Below are 22,189 nucleotides of genomic sequence, written 5' to 3'. Positions count from 1 at the left end.
ATTAAAAGGAACCAAGAAACGTAAATGGACGATATAAACTACAGTTTTAATTAAAAATACATAATTAACGGTTGTCCATAAAAATCTACTCGTGATAGACGTATTTGTCACCAGATATTGTATTTTGATACATTAAAATATAAGAAATATTTAATTGTTTAATAAAATGTGGACTTACAAATTGATTAAAACGAGTGTTGATGAAATTAACACGAACTGCAAACTGTTGATCGACAAACTAAAAATCCGATTCTGCTAAAACATTATACAATAATCATAATAATCAATATAATCGTATAGTGTGTCGTTTATTTTTTATAAACTTTTAGATGTTATACCTAGATAACGTCGCGTTAGCTGATTTAAAAAAAAAATGAATAATAATAAACACTATTATTTCAAACAGACGGTTTTAGCTGTCGGGTAACACAATATAAGATCTATGTGACGGTATTTAAATCGCATGACTCCTGGTTTATATTTAATATATACAATTTAAACGTCGATAATAAGGTCGGGAACAAACTATGAAAAAATCCTCCTCTTCAGAACTGCGTCGATATGGTCGGAGATTTAATTTTGTATATAGATAGCAATTGCGTACGCATTAGGATCGTATGTCAAAATAATTTTCCGATTATACGAAAATTTCATCTTGACAATAATCAATGTCCAATACAATTATAATCGTACAGTGATAGTTTTATGATAATTTTTACTTATATAATAATATAAACATGAACAGATCAGTCATATAATTACAAGCGACGAGCTATTAAATAAGTGTGTAGTTGCTATTTGTCTATAATATATGTATAGTTGTAAAATGATTAACATTTCAAATAGAATTAATTACCTAAGTTACTAGATAAATATATTTAATTACATATAAAAGTCATTTTTTGTTATTTTAGCTAACGAAATTAATATGCTATGTAACGAACGACGCATAATTTATACTTAAATACAAAATTATTTCATAATAAAATATAATTAAATCAAAAAATGTATAATAAATAATTTACATTAAATATAATATATTTATATGTACTAGCGGAATATACTCGTTTTTACACCTCGAAGTATCAATTAAATTTAATTTTCCACCAGGAACTGTCCATTATAGTGGCGTAATTTTCTAGTGATGATTGGTAGCGTGTGTAATTCGGGTGCATAGGCGTAAATTGGGGGGCTTGGAGGACTTAGCCTCCCAAAAATATATATAGCCCCCTAATTTTTTTTAAAGTTTTTCAACAATTTTCAGGTTTTATATTAAAGAAAATTATAAAATGTACTAGGTAGTTCCTAAACAGGATATCCGATAGGTATGTATTATATGGACATTTAAAGTTCATGCGTAAGTTTTGTATTGTTAATTTAAAATAAAATTAAAATGATTGAGCTACGTTAATATTATATGACAATAACTTTTTCAATCTACATTTTGAACAAAGTACTTTCTTCATTGATCATTTTAAAGTAAATATAGCGATAAAAATTTTTGAGAACAACATATTTTACACATTGGTTAATATTTAATTTTATATTTTATATTTCTTTAGGATTTGTTAAGTATTTCTGTTTATTCACCGAATTATCAGCAAATAACTTGCAGCTTATTTTTAGAGCTGTGAATTTTATGCATTAAAAAACCTTAAAAAATGCCATAAATTATAGTATAAAAATATAAAATACACCTAAAATGTCTATGGTATTTGATTTTGAAAATTCGAAAACTTATTCTGTTATTTATTTAACGAATAAAATGTGATATGTTTTTCGTATCGTAAAGAAAAATACATTTTGTTATAAATCTTTTATATTTTAGGATATCAAATCTAATCTGAGTTATTCATTAAAAAAAAAAATAAATAACTATACACCGGAAACATGAATTTAACACCGAGAGACGTGCTCTGTAGAGTATAATATATATAAAGGTAACTGATTCCCAGAATTTTGAGAAGAAAGGTGACTGTTTATTATAGTATGATGGGTATATTGATTGTCTAAAACAGTATAATGAAATCGCAAAAATTATATTTATTTATTTTAAAATAGAACATAATATTATGATGAAATTTTATTTTTCACAAAATTACTTTATTGCAGACTTTTGTTAATCAAAGTAGTGTTGAGTAGTATTATTATAGGTAATTTCGTTGAAATATCAAATAATATTGTTTCTGTATAATGAAAATCATTTCTGATAAGTAATTCTTATAAAATGCATATTGTTTCGATTTATTTAGAGTATTGTAAATTAGAAAAAATAATAATAATGATAATATTATTATTAATTTCTATAATATAATGGAAGTATTCGGTGAACTAATTTATATATTGTATTTCATTTTAATTCATCACAAATCATTTTTCAATGGTTTCAACTTACAACTCGATGACTACTTTGCACTGTATATATTACAAGAAAATTTGATTAAACTTAATATATTTATGATTTTTAATTGATACTTTTCTTAAAATACACAAAAAGTTTCCTATGAAGAGGCCTCGTGGACTGGTGTTATTTTTTTATAAAATTATTAGGTAATTTAAAAAATCTTTTTGGACATTCAAATTAAACCCATTTAGTATTTTTAATTGCGTTGCGTTTGGAATAATTGTATGATGATTGCTGAAAGGTAGACAGATGATAAATCTTATGCAAATCGACAATTTATTGAACGATTTTCATAAAATTGTCGTCAACCAATTCAGCAAGATCTATTTATATATACTTATTGATTTTTAACACACACATAATGAACATAGTTTACTTACGAAAACTATCACTTTATTTGATGTGATGAACGATATTTTTTTTGTATTTTAGATTTAGTTAAAACAATATTCTAATAAGTATAATAACTATAAGATAATCATCTGCGCAGTCAACATTTAACAGACTTTAATAAAAAGTAAATCACAGAAATTTAATTTGTCACAGGCAACGACGTTCGGGATCAGAATCAACTAATTAGTATTTAATAAGACACAAAATTTACTGATTAGTATTTTTAATTATCGAATATAATACGCTATGAAACATGGGTATAACGCAAAATATTATACGGCAATCTATTTTAGAATATCAAAATTTTATAATATCATATTAAGTTTACATTATTTGTAACAAAATATGAAATAATATTATTATAATATTTAGTATACATCGTACAAAATAAATAATGTGAGTTGGAAATAACATTTTAATATTGAGTCAACTATTTATTACATTTTTAGAACATTAATGACAGCAATAGACAGTCATTACTAAAAAAACAATCAAACTTAATACAATAAGTGAATAACTAAGTTCACGGGAATACTAAATATAAATTAATTATTATACGATTCGACCGCGACGACTTGAAGAGTGGGCGGAGGTGTCCGTTGGCGGTTTATTCACAACTGAAAATAAACAAGTTATCTATTTACAACAGAAATCACGTGTATACAATTAAAGATAGAAAAAAAATAATAATAATAATACATGATATTATTAAATCAGTCTGACAGATAACTAGAGTTAAAGTGTTTTTTGCAAGACTGTAGAATTTAATGTCTAAGTACTTAACATACGTTATTTTTTTTGTGCATCATCCTTAGTCTTTGGCGCTGGATTATTCGGATTGAACGTATCCGAACTTGACAAACTCCAAACTCGAAATATAACCGGCAGATTTAAATGTTGGTTATATAATGTGAAGCCGGCGCCCCTTCTGCGCCGGTTCTTCGTGTACCGAGGCTGATTTGTTTTGTTTGGGTTGCACATGTTGAATGCGTAAGTTCTGTGTACATACGAGAAATACTAAATAAATATATCGTATTAGACGTATTTATGAATTTAATTTTAATTCTCTGTGATGTATAACACAATATAAATCTATGATTAAATAATGTAATATTATAAATTATAATATCATATAGGTATTACTTATATACTATAGTGTTAAGATTTTTTAGGTAGCATAATAATATTGCAAGTTCCAATACCCATAATAATTAATAATATTTGTAAACAATCGAGGATAAACATTTATTCGTAATATTTATGCAATCAATTCTGAATATTTTTTTAATGTTTATCTTTCACATAAGCGTAAATTGGAGAGGGTAGGCAATTTGGGCATTTACCCTGGTCAACCTTAAGACAACACATTTAAAAACTACGAGAAGTCTTATTTTTAACAATTATAACTCAGTGCCGCAACTAGAATTTCTTAGTCCTGAAACTAAACATTATTTAAGTGGCCATTATCAAAAAAAAAAAAAATTAAATTATCTATATTGTTATAATTACACATTTTTAAACAGGTCAACAAAGTATTTTACAAGTACAACACAGACATGGTAAAATTATATTTAAAGAAATTTAATGTTTCTAGATGATTTAAAAAAACTTTTAATTAATTTGTCTGTTTTCAACTTAGAAGTCCTATCTTTTTCTATATTGAATATGACAATGTTTAAAAATTGAAAGTCGATTCTGGCCACATGAAATATGAATTACCTAAATGGTTTTTTATGATTTTTAGTTTTGAAAAGACTCTTTCAACGGTTGCAAAATTAATTAATGATATTAAGAAGAATTATATACAAGCTGCTAACATTTCAGAGCAACTTGTTGTGATATCATTGTTTAGTATGAATGTAGACATTTCATATAAAGTATTTAAATTTTTGTTTTTTTATTAATTCTTTAAAGGATAAAATTTGGCTAGTAATAGTTTTAATCAAAAATAAATGTCAGCGTTAAAGAGATGTATTACGCGTAAAATAATAAATTAGAACTTAGTCAAATTGAATTACTAAAATACTGTACGCTGTACGTAAATATAATATCATGTCCGTTAAAATGAATTACATTTTAGCAAATTACATAAAAAAAAGTGTATATTTTAATGTCTTGATATATTATGCGTTAAATATCAATAAATCGTTTATCATGATAAACGTGGAAAAAGTAAAATAGTAATAGTATGTAATAATATTTTATACATCATGTACATTATATATGAGTAGATATCTGACACTTATATATATTACACTGATAAACGGTTAAAAAATGTCTTATTTACTCCAATTATTATAAGTAATAGATACGTTTAAGTGGCGTATTAACAAGAGAGTGATATTATCTATTTACTCTTTTTTTAAATAATTTTTTACGTAAAAAGAAAATATTCGTTCATAAATGGTATTTTTATAATAGGTACGCTTAAACTGCTTAAAGTGTAATTGTTGATGTTTAAGTAAAATTACGAATGACGATGAATATCAACTAACAATGTAGGTACTTAATATAATTAGAGGTTTTTTTTTCGTGTACCTACTTATTTTGAAATGAGTTTTATGAATTTAAAAAAGGAATTATGTAAGTACTTAAAACTCAATTTAAAGTAAATATTTGGAGAAAAAAACGCTTCACTACAGCACGGTTATTATTCTTTACTACAAATTCAATAAACAGTGCATTCGCTCTAATATTAAATATAATTAAAACATAATATGAATCTATTATGTATATGTATAAGTAATACCTGTGTGGAAGACAAGAGACAATGCTTCTCCGGTATATTAGTTAACAAATTTGAATCAGTTTTCAGAAAATTGATCCTATTTTTTCAGTGTATCAGTTAGATTGACAATAATAACAAATAATATACGTTCATTATCGTTACACGCTAATTCTGAAGTGTCGAGGTGGTGACATGTACCTGTGTGTGTGGGAGGACGCTCTGCTTTTTCAACTTACAGTCCTCACTCGTCATACTACTACTTCACGCCCATTTAAACCTACCTATACACACGTACCTAAAAATTCGCCTGTATTTTCTTAATTCATTAAAACCGGTTGGTGTTAGATCCATGTTTTCTTTTCGTAAGGTGTGAAGTGATTTGTAAAATATTACAATTTAAAAATGCTCATACTCATTTATTAAGTCATTCTAGAATATTTTATATCTTAATTTCTACGACTAAATTTTTTTAAATAATACCAAAATAACGAAAATCATTGAATATTCAACGTAGGCAAAATTTCAACTCAATTAGTTCAAATAACAAAATATTAATTGTGTCTACTTATTTTTAATATTTTTTAATTGTGGTAAGAACAATTTAAAAAAAAGTTAAAAAAGTGATAAATATATTTTGTAAGTTATATCATAATATATATATTTAATGTGAATATTTGAGGTAAAAATTTCAAGTAAATAGCTATTGTGTTATTCAGTTTTAATTTAGGTATACTTAATAAAATTAACGATTCCGATGCTGCTGAAACTGCAGATTTTGCAGGACTTAAGCGCGATTGGTAAGTTGGATTCTGAACGACTATTTGTTGGTTAATTTGACTACGGGGAATAAAATGTTGTACCTAAATCAGTTTTAGGAAAAAATAAAAGGTATATTTTGTGATTATGTAATAAATTTTATAAATTATTAATTAAAAAATCAATTTTTATTATCATTCTTAAATCAAAATTAAATAAACTAATTCAGATAAGTTTCATGTACGTTCCAGTTAATAATATAATGTGGATACAAATTAATTAATTATACATTATGGTAATTAGAGGGTAAGTCGGTACCTAACTTACATACTACTTATTTTTTTCACGTGATTCGATTTACCTTTTTCAAATGTACACAAATTATTGCGGTCCCAAGTTATTTAGCACAGTTTTATGCTTATCAAGCCTACCTGTTGGATTGATCTAAAACAGTTTTGTTTTTGTTTTGTTGAGTATGACGCTCTATGTGAAGTAGTATGCCTTTTCCAATTAAAAATAGACATAATTAGAAGGTTCTTTGCGATGTAATCTCCGAAATTACCATGAATAGCCACTTAAAAATTTATCAAATCATACCTATGCTACAAAATGGGTCTTAAGCCACTCGATTAGTTATGACTGTTATGAGTTTATGACTAATTACAAATTATTTTATTGATGATATTATATTAAATATGATAATTCTTTAATTTTTTAAATACTTTATTATTTATGATATTAATATATCATGATACATTGCCATATAAGTGTGATGACAAATGGTTAAATACTAAATGCAATAAAACAAAAATATGCATTCTTACAAATTTAATTATATCACTATTACCTATATTTAAAAAAAATAAAATATGGTAGTTACCTAGTGACTTGTAAGTTGAAGCGTTAAAATAATATAAGTATTATTTTATTGTAATATTAAAAAAAAAAATGATGGTCAGTTCAAAATAGCTCAAGCCCTCGTCGTTAACAACTTGCGAGATGTGAGTGTTATGACTAGGGTTAGGATTTATATGCAATAAAAAATTGTAAAATATGCATTTGGCTTACAAAAAATATACTAATATATGTAATTAATATTATATAGATATACGCCAAAAAATATGAAATATATACTTAAAAAAAAAATCATAAGGTTTAAAATTAATTAAATAATATTTTCAACTAATTCACGCTATTTAAATGTATTACCCAAAACAATTAAATGGTGTTTTAAATTTTCAAAATTGGACGGTTTTCTGTTAGACCTTAATATAGGTATATCTTAAATAGGTATTTTTGAATAGCGTCGTATGATAAAAACGTCTGTTAACAAAATATACCATAAAATATGCATTTTTCGCGTTTTTATAGTTAAAATATGCAAGAGCATGAATTTTAGTCCAAAATATGTAAAAACGTGCAAAATAAAATCACTACTGTTTATCTCATCATGAGATAATTCGTGGACATTACTTACAAAAGCAATAATCAGAAGTTGCAAAAAAAATATACTGTTGCATATAAATCCTAATCCTAGCTATGACAGATGACAGTGACAAAAATATTGTTAATAGGTATATTAAGTCATATAATTATTGATAATAATTCTGTCTGTGCTGTAATACGATATATGTAGTTCTATAAGAAAACTTTAAAATGGAAAAATCGTTAAAGATTCGTTGAAATCCAAATAAAAGACTATTCAAACGTGTCAAGATGTTGCGTATATACAGAGTGAAACATCGCGTTTCCTCATTTTTTCATACAACTAATATTCAAAAACTGGAAAACACGGTGGCCTACTTTGTATAATATTAAATATTATTCGAGTCCCAGAAACCGAGCCGTTAAAATACGTGAACATATGGACATACTAAGGTTTAAAGTATAAAATATTATGTCAGCTTAACAAACAATTTATTCGTTTATTAAAATTTTAATCAAATTACTGAAAACAAAATTGTCATTTTAATAAATCAGACTTATTAAATCAACAAAATGTATCTACCTATGCAATTTGTATTGACATAATAGTTATTTATTTTTATTGCCTTGAAAATTTATTATTTCTTAATAATAAAAGTGTTTTATTGACGGGTTGGTATATATAATTTATTGAAATTGATCGTTACTTTTTGTTGAATTTTTATACATGCAGTAAAGATACCAGCGATCATAAAATATAACAATAAAATGGTTCAATAAATAAATCTAGTCCCTTTGTCAAATTAAATAAACTCAAATAACACAAAAATATAAAACTACGATGACGTGCGACAAACTATAATTCACTAACATATTATTTTCTATAGTTGTTGATATGTAAATGATGTGATAAACGTATGTTTCAGTCAAATTTTAGGAACTTAAATAAAAGATCCATAGTGAATGCATTTGTTAATCTCAAAAATCTATTAAACTATACAAAACACGAAAATAATTTTTTAATCGCCAAGTGTCAACGAAACTCCACACTATTTCTCTAATAGAATTAAAAATTATCATACACTCGTACGCGGTGAGTGTACGACACTTGGGCACGTAAAATTGAGTGCGAGCTTTTAGACGCAATGACAATTGAGTGCAAGACAATTGGGAGCGAACATCAATAATTTTTAAAACTATAATATAAAACGTATACTAATAATAAATGAAATAAATTCTAGATTTTATTGCAGTATCTATACGTGTATAATACACGTTGATGTCCTATAGGTTACTTTGTTATACAGTAGAACGCCGATTATCCAGCTAATTAATGTTAAGGAAATATCATAACGGTTATAATAATAAATTATAATTATAAGCAAATATGATAATGATTAAATCTCGTCGAAGAATTTTTAATATAATTTGTCATGATTTAAGATTTTATTTATACAATACATATTTTATACTTTGTATTTTTATGTGTATATAATAATGCTAGTCATAAAAGAGGCATCCTGCAATCAAAATTTTTATTTGCCCGTAAAATGATAAGCAACAAGAAGGTAGTAAATAATAAACTGTACACATATTTTTGATTCTAACTTACTTGATTAAATTTTTTTTTTTTTTTTGAAACCAAATATCAGTTATATTGTAATATAATCAAATTCACGATTAGGTAAATAATTAATATAAATTTAAATTTAATTTTAATGATCAAATTTCCTGTTCATAAAATAATATTTACATTTTTTAGAGGGAGAGGGTTGCAAAATTATATGTTAGCCAATTCTTGTCTCAATCATTCATTAATAGCCACGTACTTATTTTATGTAAATATACATTTTTTTTGTTGTTCAAACGCCAAAACATTCTACCCTTAGCCCACTTGGTATACAACCAGATATTATTATTCTGTATATCCCGCACGGACGCCTATAAAAGCCTTAAATAACGCTTACGCTTTTACGTTTGTCGCGTTTTTTAAGCATATACTGTTACACAATGCTCCAAAAAAATCAAAAAAATGATCACACGTCCAATACTCCATTCAGAATCAATTATTATTATACGTTTCATTGTGTGAGCCACACGAGTGAAAACCGTTGTCGCCTCGTAGACGCTATTGACGTAGTTAGGACTTAGGACCCGCCTATTATGACGTCAATGCGTTACCGAAAACTTTTCCAGCGGCGTAACAACCAAACGCGGAAAATCAATATTAGCAGTCTTTTCTTTTTGGTGTTTTCGTACAAGTGTACAAGTGGTCCTCTATTATAGTGTAGTACTCTATAATATCGTGATTTAAAATTACACCTACATGCTCGCTTAAAATGTTTGTGCGACGCATTATTAAATCGTTGACAATCATCATAATATTTACAGTAGCTAGCTGAATTACTTGTGCTGTCGTGTAAAAGTAAAAAATTTAAAAAATAAATAGTTGAATAATAATTATGAAATAATATTTTATTTTATTTTTACGCCTATTGTCTACAACAGAAATGTTAGAAATAACATCAAATAAAGTGATATGATATGATTTCTATAGTTTTAATAATACTTATCATTACAGATACCGCAAATATTTCACCCAAAACATTTTATGTAACAAACACATTTGAATAGAAAGAAAACCCATGCCGACGACGATGCGCAGCAGTAAACGTATGGATAGTGAGAAGCATAAATATATGCACACGGCAAGCAACTAAAATGTACATCGCTACGTAACTTCAGGAAAAACTAAATATTTATCATAAATATTTGATTAAAGTAATTTATTTTGGACTTCTTCCGTAAAATGGGGCCTAACAACAAATTTCGTTTTTGAAAACGAAAATCCCGGAAGTCGGTTCGAAACTTCTAATATCACAGTATCGCATCGCGCCTTAATAATTATATGCAAATAAAAGATGTAAAGATAAATATATCGAATACAAAAAAAAATACATTATAGTGAATGTTTTTTTTCCTCGTTCACCAATAATGTCAGTGAGAAATATTATGTCGGGCCATTCACCACTAAAACGTCGACGTATGACGACGCGCGACGGTTAAACCGGTATACTAGATGTAATTGTGATGTTACTCGTAGTATTATTATTGTTGTTATTATTTACGAGTATAATATAGTTTATTTGAAAGAAAGAAAACATTTTTTTAGAATCGTGATATCATCGAAAACATTTATTACACATTATTAAGAAACACGATAAGATATATTTCTATACACAATTGTAGTGTGTTTAGTGGTTGAGAGGCTTACTGTTTTTTCGGTTTTAAAATAATGATAACAATGGTTCGAAATTAACTAAATGTGAATACCATAATGTTATATGAACTCAAAAAAGAACAAATATGGTTTAAAAACATTTACTTTTTTATTTTTTTTTCCCGTTTAAGTGCAAATATCTTATAAAATTACAAACAATTGATATTCATAGAAAAGTTAGATTTATAAAATGTATACAGGTACTTTAAATTAGCTGTAGTCTAAAAATTACATTAATTATAAAATAAATAACAATAACAATTTTTCATAAGGTATTAAAATTTTCATTTTTATTATAATAACACATACTCGTGTATTATATGATGATTATACATTATATAGTATGCTTTAATAGTTACGAATAGAAATGGGTTAAAAGTCATAATAAAAACACGATGCAATTTAAAGTGAAAACGAAAGCGCTTTCCAAATGAATGTATAATATTATGTATTTTTAATTTACGATTTTCCTAATTGTACAACATTTAAATATTTTATTATATTATGAGGTAGACATATATATTGCAAAAATTTATAAAATCGAGTTAGATATCAATTTATTTGGAAAAAATGTCAATAATTCAATTGACGTTGAGAGAATAGAAAACGTACTGCCTATTTCTCAATGAATTCATCGTTTATTTTAAAAATGACTTGTTAATCTAAAACTAACTTTTTCTACACATAAAAATAGTATTAAAAAAATAACTTAATTTTACGCTAATCCGTATTATTGCTCGTGTTAAACGAATAAATATCTTTTATTAGCTATTATACATTCCGAAAAATTCTAAAATTAAAAATATGTCCTATAAACTAAAAACAACATCAAAATATATATTATACAGTTTTAATTATTTTTTCGGTTGTGTTTTAAAACTTATTTCTAGCTTACTAAGCATTAAATCTAATAACCCAAAAAAATATATAGATGTGTAACAACTTCCAAATCTTATAATAATAACTAGAGTTTGGAAGTTATAGATACTAAAACACAAATTATGCACTAAAATCTTAAAATATGAATTCAACAATGTAAAATATGCATTCAGTATTTTGTTTCGGAGGTGAGAAGGAACTTAAAAATTTTCCTGCAATCCCTTTCACACAATTATTATTACTTATGTAAATCGAGACTTTTATGACATCTACAGTCGGCAGTAATAAATAATAATTATTATTTTTGTCATCGTTATCGATTAAAGGCGCCGCCCGGCGTACGATGTAATTGCCAGTAGGTATTTAAATCTAGAAAAATAATTTCCAATGAAATAATTACTCGGCGATTATCATAAACATTTTTAAAAATAATTAACTTTAATCTATGTCAATTATAATAATTAAATTTGAAAGAAACGCCATAATTATTGTAATTTTATTTGTTATTGGGCGCATCGCTGATTTTTTAAAATAATATAGATCGAAAAATGAATATGTGTCGTTACTCGTTAGTGAAGTAAGGTTGAAGTATAAGCATAAATGACCGGGACACAGGTAATACTATTACTTTGGCATGATCCAAATCTAGGTACCATTTATTTATTGAATTATGTTGTCAGTATATTTAACTAACAGTCGAATGACTTCAATAATTGTCCCTCGTTATATACGCATTACACATTACACAACTTATTATAATCCTATGTAAAACATATCATCAAATCACAATTTAATTAATTTTGATTATAATTATTATAATATCTGTCTTTTCAATATTGTGTACATTAAAGTTCTATACACATATATTACTTAAAAATAAAAATGTATTATTATTTATTTAATTAAAATTTTTTTTTTAGTTTAACCTATTAATAATTATAATTTTAAATTTGAACTGAATAAGCTTTATAAATGTATTTATATGTATAATCGTTAATAAATCGTAAACTTTATACATATATTATGCACAAGTTTGACATTTAACTAATTTGTACCATGTTTATGTAAAGCATTGAACTATGTGCAGTAATATACTGAAATTATCAGCAGATAACTGGTTGGCAGTTGGCTATGTTAATTTATTAAACTGAAATAATATTATTGGTATTTAAACAGAATTAGGACCAATACCTACGGAAAAATAACAAATTCTTAAAACTACCGAAATTGCGTCCCCGAAAAAAAGATCACAATCATACACTTCTACTAACTATGCATTATTGCGGGTAGGCTATTTTTGAAACGTACATAAATTGCTACCTGAGATATTCTAATTATTTTCATTCTGTTAAACAATTTCAAGATAAGTAATAATTAGGGCTCGGAAGTTGTAGGAATTGCATATTGTTCTGTATACTCTCAGTTTATGGTAGACCAAGCTAGAAATCTGAACTGTACAATAGAGTTAAAAAATTGAAAATTAAAAATACACATTTTGTGAATTTTAGCTAGAAAAAAGTGAATATTTTGTTGATTTTATGTGCATATTATACATATTTCATATTTTTCTAAAAAAAATTGATTTTGTTTTCTTAACCTGTATTGCACTCAATTAATATTAAATATACAACTCAAAATTATTAAAAAAGGTATTTATGGTAATTTCAAAAATATTGAAAAAATATTTTTAATATTATTTTTAACTTAATAAACTGTCAAAATGCCAACCAGTTATACATTTTTTTCAATTATAAACAGTTTTTATGTATATTATTATTTTATTAATTTAGTAACAACATCTGATGTATTTGTTTTTGGAATTTAGAATAATTTTTTTGCACATTTATCTTTAATGCATATTTAGTAATTTTTCATGCATATTTTGCCTTTTTTCTTCCGAGCTCTAGTAATTATCTTTGATGGTAAAAAAAAATATAAATACGATAAAAAAAATGTAATTAAGCGGCTATGCAAACAAAAGATTAATAATGTTTTAGACTTTGTGTGAGAATTAACATACACATTTTTATTAGTTACTTATTTACTGATAATTTTTAACAAAAAATTGTTTAATCATAAACATTAAACAAAAACCTATATTTTTAACCATACCAATGGGCAATGTTTCAATATTGCCAGTCTTAAGTCTGAATATATTTAATTGGCAAAAATATCCCTAGACTTATTTTACATATCTATGAATAAAAATTTGAGCCTCAATATATATTATATACAAATTATTCTTGGGTTGCCATTTTGTTAAATGTAAAATAGAACACAATTTATAGCGATCCATTAAAAACCATCTTCCACGAGCATTATGCTCTTTCCTCTGACAAAGTATTCGCTAAAAAGTAATGTTTTAGTGATAATTTATACTATTTCTAGTGTAAAATATTTCGTTTTATGATAATAAAATGAAATATAAATAAATTATTTTAATATAGTCTTTAATAGTAGCCTAAATATAGGCCGTCCGTAGAGCCACATAGAAGACGACAAATTATTGGATAAGACCAGTTTTACCAAATAACTGTTTATCATATAGTTATCTAGCAAAAAAAGCCTTACCGTACCTTTACACAATACCACAGTTAAGTTAGGCGAAAAAAAAATTTACAATGTACCGTACAAATTTGAAGCCAATAAACTTAGGCATTTTCTTGTCTTGGAATACAATAAACGTCTTATATATTATATTTTAACACATAAGATCCATAAAAATGAATTCCAGGAATATTCCAAGTATTACCCACCTAGTGCGTGGCTCTAGATTTACCAGACTTCTGGCACAATGGTGCGGTTTTCAATTGAAGGTCGACGTTAAGAATTTCAAATAAGACGATGAAAATTCTGAGAACATAATTCGAATGAATGATCCGTCATTCAGTGTTCAGTATTATATAGTTATAAAGTAAAACCTCCCCGAACAATTACCTTATAAGCGGATGTTTTTCGGGGAACGGTGACGATTTCACTATTTTTCAATAAAAAAAAAACCTTCAAATAGCGGGTACTTATATAAAAAAAAAAAAAATGGCAAAATGACAGAAAAACTTGCTTTAATGCGAATTTTGATGCCAAACTCGTTCAAAAACTGATTTTTCACACGAAATTGAATTGTATTTATACATCAATGCATTTCTTTTTTTTTATATTATACGTATACATTTATGTATATTAAAATGTTAAGACTATTATACTATTAAAACATTTAATAATAATGTTATAATTTAATTTAATCTAACTCGTATTTTTTCCTTTTACATATTTATCCTTTATGCATTTTAAAAATGTTTACTTTCTGAATAGCAGACGAAATTTCAGTGTCCGAGAGTGTTCGCTATTCAGAGGTTTCACTGTATAGTGTATAATAATATAAATCGATTAAAACCGAATAAGTAGATATAGGGATCGTGCAAAGTATAAAATCTATTCACATAAGTATATTATTATTTCCAACCATAATTATATAAATTAAAAACATAATCATCTCTAAACTATAATTTTTGGGATACATTATTAAAGATTAACATATCTACTATATGTATCATTCCTAACGTAAAACCAGTAGTATGTTTATTAAATCCAAATTCAGTATTTTGTGTCATAAAAAAAATTAATTATATTCCTATAGCTGCGTATTGATTGCGATCCGTGTATTTTTTAATCTATCGTAAATTACGTCATCTCATTTTTAAACAAAATTAGAAAAAATTTTTTTGGCCATTCAATTTCCAATTCTATGTCTTGATAACCAGGTACTTAAAATGGAAATAAAAACTAATAAAAAAAATTATTAAAAAAAGTAAGAAATACACACCATTTCTTATCACATATGTAGTAGATATTTTTGCAGAAGAGATTTTTTGAGTATTCTGACGATTCATTTTTTATTTTTATTTTAAAAATATTTCAAAAATAAAAAATAATTAAACAAAAACATATGCTGTAAATAAGAATGACAATGAAACAAAACAGTCCTGAAAGCCGTATAAACTATGTGTTATAAACGTTGTTGGTTAGGCATATATTTTCGTGGAAATAAATACCTAAATTATGTGATTAGTTCGTTTTAAAATCATTAAATCATTTTTTTCATAGAGGTAAACTTGGTTTTTACTTTTTACCTATTATAATATTATAAACTACCACTTCTTACTGTTTTTCATAACCACATGACAATTAATTTATATTGTAAACTATACAGAGAGTAACGAAAACGCCTGAAGAATAAAATAAAATAATTTTTGTTCGAATCTATTTTTTATTTTTTTATTCAAAAAATAAAAGGCTTAAAATTTAATTACATCTTTTAGGGAAAAAATTTAAGTTACCAATTATTTAATCTAAATTTTAGTGGTAAAACGTTTATTTAAGTCAAAGTTTGATTTTTCCAATTTTTAAAATATCATTTATGGAAATTTTAAAACATGATTTAATTATCAATTATTTATTATCCTTATATTTTTCATAACTTTTTTATAAGTTTAACTGGTATTAATTTTTTATTTTTATGTGTTAATTGTTACACTCTGTATTATCGTATATATATCTCCTACTTTAAATAGACTGATTTTTTACCAAGTTGAAATTATTATGTATAATCATGGTAATTACTAAGCCAATTTAATTGTTAACCGCATTTAAAGAGTTTTAATATAGTTTTTTTTAAGAATAATATTTTCATGCAGTAGGTTTTAATATAATTTATGGTAATTTTTATTTGTATGAGTATTCATACAATAAGCACAATTGTGTTTTACAAAATGTCCAAATAATCATACTTTTGTCTGTGTTTTTATTTCAAGATATTAATTAATTTACTTATTTTTTGATGATAACATATTTTTTTATTTATACAAAACACACTTAAATCACTGTTTATGACAATTATTACAATTACAATTAAAATAAATTTACTTTTTATATTAAATATAATTTTTTTTACATAATAATTAACCCCCTTCCCTTCGTTGAATATTTAATCATTTATTAAAATATCTTTTTGAATCACTATTACTGAGTAATGACTATACGCATTACAATACAATAATATTACATAATGTTTAGGGCCCGGATTTATATGCATTTGAATGTTTTTTCTGAATAGTCCAAAAAATAACTAGGTAGCTTCAAGTTCGATTTGTAGTCAATAAATTCGAAGTATAAAGTTTTTTTTTTGCATATTTTTGCATATTTGTCATTTTTTAACATGTACTGTATTTTACGATTTAAATATTGCATATTATATATATTTTTTAAATGCATAATATGTATGTAATATTTTGCTTTTTTTAAATTAAAATAACATATTTACAGTCCGTGTAGTTTGGTGAAATCTTTATTTGTTTTAACCTGAGACCTATTGGGACAAGTAGTAAACTTTTATTGAGTAGGCTTTATACAGGAATCTGAGTGCGCGTAACTTTCATTCGATTTTATTTATATTTAATAAAAATAAAAGACTTATTTTTAATCAATTTTTTATATTTTATAGAATATATTCCTATAAAATAAACATAAATGCATATTTTATAGTGCATATTGTTTAGGTTTTTAGAGTATATAAATCCTGGCCCTAATAATGTTATAATTTGTTTAATCTTCAGGCGGCTAATAATAACTAAACATATCAGTACCAATACAAATACAAACAAAACCGATAAAAAAAATAATATAATTTATCTTTACATTATTAATCAATCGACTTACATTTTCTTATTTTATTTTAACCATACTCGGGATTGATTTTAATTTACGAACATTATACTTTAAAGATAGATAGCATACATATATATACAGAGTGCGGCATAAGTCGGTTCCTTCCCCAATTAACACAAAAAATTAAATATGTATATTGTATATAGATTTATTAGATATTATAGATTTTATTTATATTATTAAGTAATTACAAAAAATCACTAGTTATGCTAACTGATGACCATCTTTTTCGATGCAACTGCGGAAACGAGAGCCCACAGAACGGCATGTGCCGACTTATGCCGCACTCTGTATATATATCTTTTATGATATTAAAAGGTTATACCGTTTATTGTATATGATATAAATTTATAATATGCGTAGCTGTTCAAATATTTAAACATACTCTTATATTTTGTTTGTTTATTGTTAATAGCAGTAAACACAGAATGCAGTATGATTGTTCCATAGACGAACCGCGATATTATATTATCATTACATTATTGTAGAAATAATCGACTTACTCACTACGCTTAAAATATTGTCAGATAACACGCGCCCCCCGTCATGATAATAATTCAAATAGTATATATTAACAAAGATTATATTTTTGATTTAATGACTTTTGGCCGTGGTCAAAGTACACGTTTTGTATGATTTTAATTAGAATTGAAAAATTAAACACCAAAACTATGAATCATTTATGTTAAAATGATTTAATTATACTGTATGAAAAAATCACTATAATGATATGATTATTAATTATTAATTACTTTATGATTTCCGCCAGATTGATAAAATTATACTCAAACTATGCATATATATGCTCATGATATCGCTTGTACGAGATTAAAAGGAAGAAAAGTTAAAAAAATGTGTTTGGTATAAATTATTTATCACAATAATAGGCAATGTAGTATAATATGTGTGTGTGTAAGCGACCTATAGTCAAATCTAATATTTCATACAAGTTTGTTAAAGCTTTACGAATAAAGATAACTAAACAAATATGATTTTTAAATTTGGTAAATTGTACATAAATAAACAATAATCATACCCTCAAAGATGTATATCTTGAAGCTAATATTTAAAATTTTTACATTTTAAGGAAAGGTTCATACAAGAATTATTTGATGAATCACGAAAACGAATATTTTTTTTTGATACTGAGTTGTCATATGTCACATAAAATAAAATATTTATTATAATTGGATATAATTTTAAACCTGTATATTATATTTGGTAAAACTACCCAAGTTAATGTATTAAAAATATGTGTAGTTTACATTTTATAGAGCATAGGATAGAGTAAAACACTTAATACTGGAATTAAATTTGTCACGAGTGACGAGCTATATTTCTGAAGATTAGCTAATAATATATAAACTAAAATATTATATTATTATATTCAGCGTATGATATACATTTTAATATTAAATTTAACTTTAATTGGTATACTATTCAATGTCAACTAATTAAAAAAAATAATAAAACCCTAATACGTATATAGACTGACATATACATATACACAGCAATTTTGTAAATATAGATAAATGTAATTTTATGTCAATAATTTAATTGTCCGCTATTAACCAAATAATTGATAAATAATGTACATGTTGTATAATATTGTTTTATCCAACGTTAATAAAAATTAAAATTCTCAAACTAATTGATTTATTTTAATATCAACTTGAATGGTTTTATTTTAAAATTTATAAATTACTGATATTGCTTATGTCTGTTTTCGAAAGACGATTATGTTTAGTTAATAATAATTATTATAGATTAGTAAAATATTTTTCTAAAGTATAACAATTATCATATCATAATATATTCATATTATATGCCTACAACCTATATAATATATTTTATAAACGCCTATAAATATTGTATTTTAGTCTAGGAATTCAACGCGCTGTATAAATGTATGATACAAGATTCTTCCCAGGGACTGATCCAGGGGGGTCCAAGGGTCTAGCTTCCCGAAACGTATTATTTCTCACATTTTTTTTATAACTCTACAGATTCTGATATTAATATATTTCAAATTACATAATATACGTCAGATAATATAATATATTATACATTATACAGGGTGGATATATATATTATATATATAGGAAAAAGCGAATATGTAAATAGACGTTTAGATTTTATTATTTAATTTCTAAATTTTATATTATATTAAATAATCATTAATTTATTCATTATATTGATTATCTATACTTACTTTTATAACAAAAATTTTAAATTATGAATAAAGTAGGTACAGTAGAACCTCGATTATCCATGACTCGATTATCCGTGCCCATTCTTTCGAAAATTTTTAAACATAATACTCGATATCGACAATCGTATAAATGACATTTTTAAAATTTCATAATTATAAAATTGTACCTATGTATTTCTAATTATAATTAATTAAAAAATGTCATTATTATAAAAAGTCTCGATTAACCGTAATTTTCATTTATCCGTGTGACCCTCTCACCATCATTACCCCGGATAATCAAGGTTCTACTGTACCTATTAAAAAATTATTCGCCCCTCTCCCAGATTTTTGATCTCGATCTGTGCCTGAATTTTTTCCCTCGTTATCCAGCACATAATCGCCGAAGCTTTGATAGTTATTAGTTAGACACCTTTCCTTTTAGTGTTTATAGAACTTGGTGAAAATTTAGGAATTATGTGACAGCAGAAAGGTTTAGTCCATTATTTTAATCGTGGTCACAATTTACATATAATTACAGTCTACCGGGACATCTCTGATATTATTAATGAACTATAAATAAAGTACGTATTGAGGGAGGGGGACGGCCCCTCAAAGCTCGTGTTATAGTTTCATAAGATTATAAATATAATATAATCTACCTTATATTTAAATAATTTTGTATAAAAATCATAATTTAAGAAAGTATTAGTTAAATCTTTATAATAACACTGAATAATTATTCTGTGATATTGTGTTAACAATTTACACTAAATGAAAAAAATACATACAGATCTAATTTTGTAGAAAATGACAGTTGATTAATAAATAAAATATTAGGCACAAAAAATAATTTTTTTTTAATACAAGAGCACGCCGGCGCATATTATAAAAAAAATATTAAGTAATTGCCAAAGATACTGGGTATTTCACTCGGCAAAGAACATCAGGTCAGAGGACATCGAACAGCGTATAATCATGGTTGAAAAAAATATCGATAGTATAAATAATTATATTATAATATAACACGGCTCCAGAACACGTCCATTTTGGTTTTCAATATTCTTAGCAGTGGCGAATTTAAGAATTTAACACCACAGGTATACAGGCTAGGTACCCGGGTACAAAATATGATGCTATTTCTTTTTCATTAACATTTATCATAGACATTCCTATGAGACTATAGGCTCCCATGAGGGCGTGGTCAATTCGCACCAAAATTGACCCTAAATATTTACATGTGTAATTTGCATCAAAATTTTTAAACTGTGTTTGTAATTTGCACCAAAATAAAAATCGATTAATATAAGATAAGTACTATCGAAAGAATAATCGTACAACCTAATCGTTTAACCTAATAAAATACATCATAAATATTTTACTTTTTTTATATGTGATGAGTAAAAAATTATCACTTACCCACTATATTGTTCTCACTTTTTTATCACCGTCGACTGTTTAATAACTGTGTAATTCGACGTTTAAAACGCGTACTGAAACAATTTTGACTATAATGGCTGAAACTGGATCTCGCTGTAATTAAGTTAAGACGTTCAGAACGAAATAACGATTGCTCGACATTTTACATCGATATTTGCTGTGTATCACTGAAAATTACAATACTAATAAATAATAATAATAACAAACTGAGATAACATTATAATATGTATACAAAAAATTTGTGAACCGTAGATTACCGTATATTTTATACAAATAGAGTTCATAGGGTTAACGGTTAAGTACTTAAATATAAAAGTAATAATATAACTTTATTAAGTTATTACGATAAACCATGGTAGTTGTTATTATTGTGTGCGTATAAGGCGATTGTATATACGTTCAATTTATCACTGCGGTAGATAAAAATGAATTATTATTATTTATGCTGCGGCAAACGGAAAAATTATTTATAGTTATACGAGTAGTATTATTAATGTTAGAAAAGCAAACGAGTTGTAGGTTTTCAAATATCACACAACGGTTGGAAATTAAAAAAAATATTTCGGGTCGTTCTATTGAGCGATTTTTAATCAAATTGGTAGTGCTTAGTACTTATCTTGTAACTTTTAAGTTCAGCGGTACACGATTTTATTTCGCATATGTCAATATACATGTAAAATGCATTTATAGACTTAAAAAAATCAGTTATAATGTATAGCAATAGAAGACGAGATCGTTTTTTTTTATAACATCCCAAAACTTAAAACGAAAGCAGCTAGTCACCACCTATATGCTATAATATATAGTTATTACTGCAACAGTATGTAGGGCTAAGATATATACATACAATAAAAATATGGTAGAATATGCGTTTTATTTTTTAAAATATATAAAAAATAAAATATTTTGACATTCATTAAACTTAAGTTTAATCCTGATTATTTTAATTATAAAAGAAACGATTCTTTT

The 22,189-nt window shown here is 25.5% G+C and overlaps 1 long non-coding RNA gene across 1 annotated transcript; it reads right to left on the bottom strand.

Moving 5' to 3' along the window:
• Window positions 1-3,192: 3,192 nt before the first annotated feature.
• On the bottom strand, window positions 3,193-21,342 carry LOC112600329. The gene is made up of 3 exons (XR_003114995.1): window positions 21,200-21,342; window positions 3,586-3,794; window positions 3,193-3,414 (listed from the first exon to the last, which is right to left on the bottom strand). It is a non-coding gene; the product is annotated as an uncharacterized LOC112600329 (long non-coding RNA).
• Between the last annotated feature and the right edge of the window lie 847 nt (window positions 21,343-22,189).

The sequence above is a fragment of the Melanaphis sacchari genome, unplaced genomic scaffold, assembly GCF_002803265.2.
Source record: "Melanaphis sacchari strain LSU unplaced genomic scaffold, SCAv2.0 Contig63_pilon_pilon, whole genome shotgun sequence".
NCBI lineage: Eukaryota > Metazoa > Arthropoda > Insecta > Hemiptera > Aphididae > Melanaphis > Melanaphis sacchari.
This window is presented reverse-complemented; position numbering and strand designations above follow the sequence as displayed.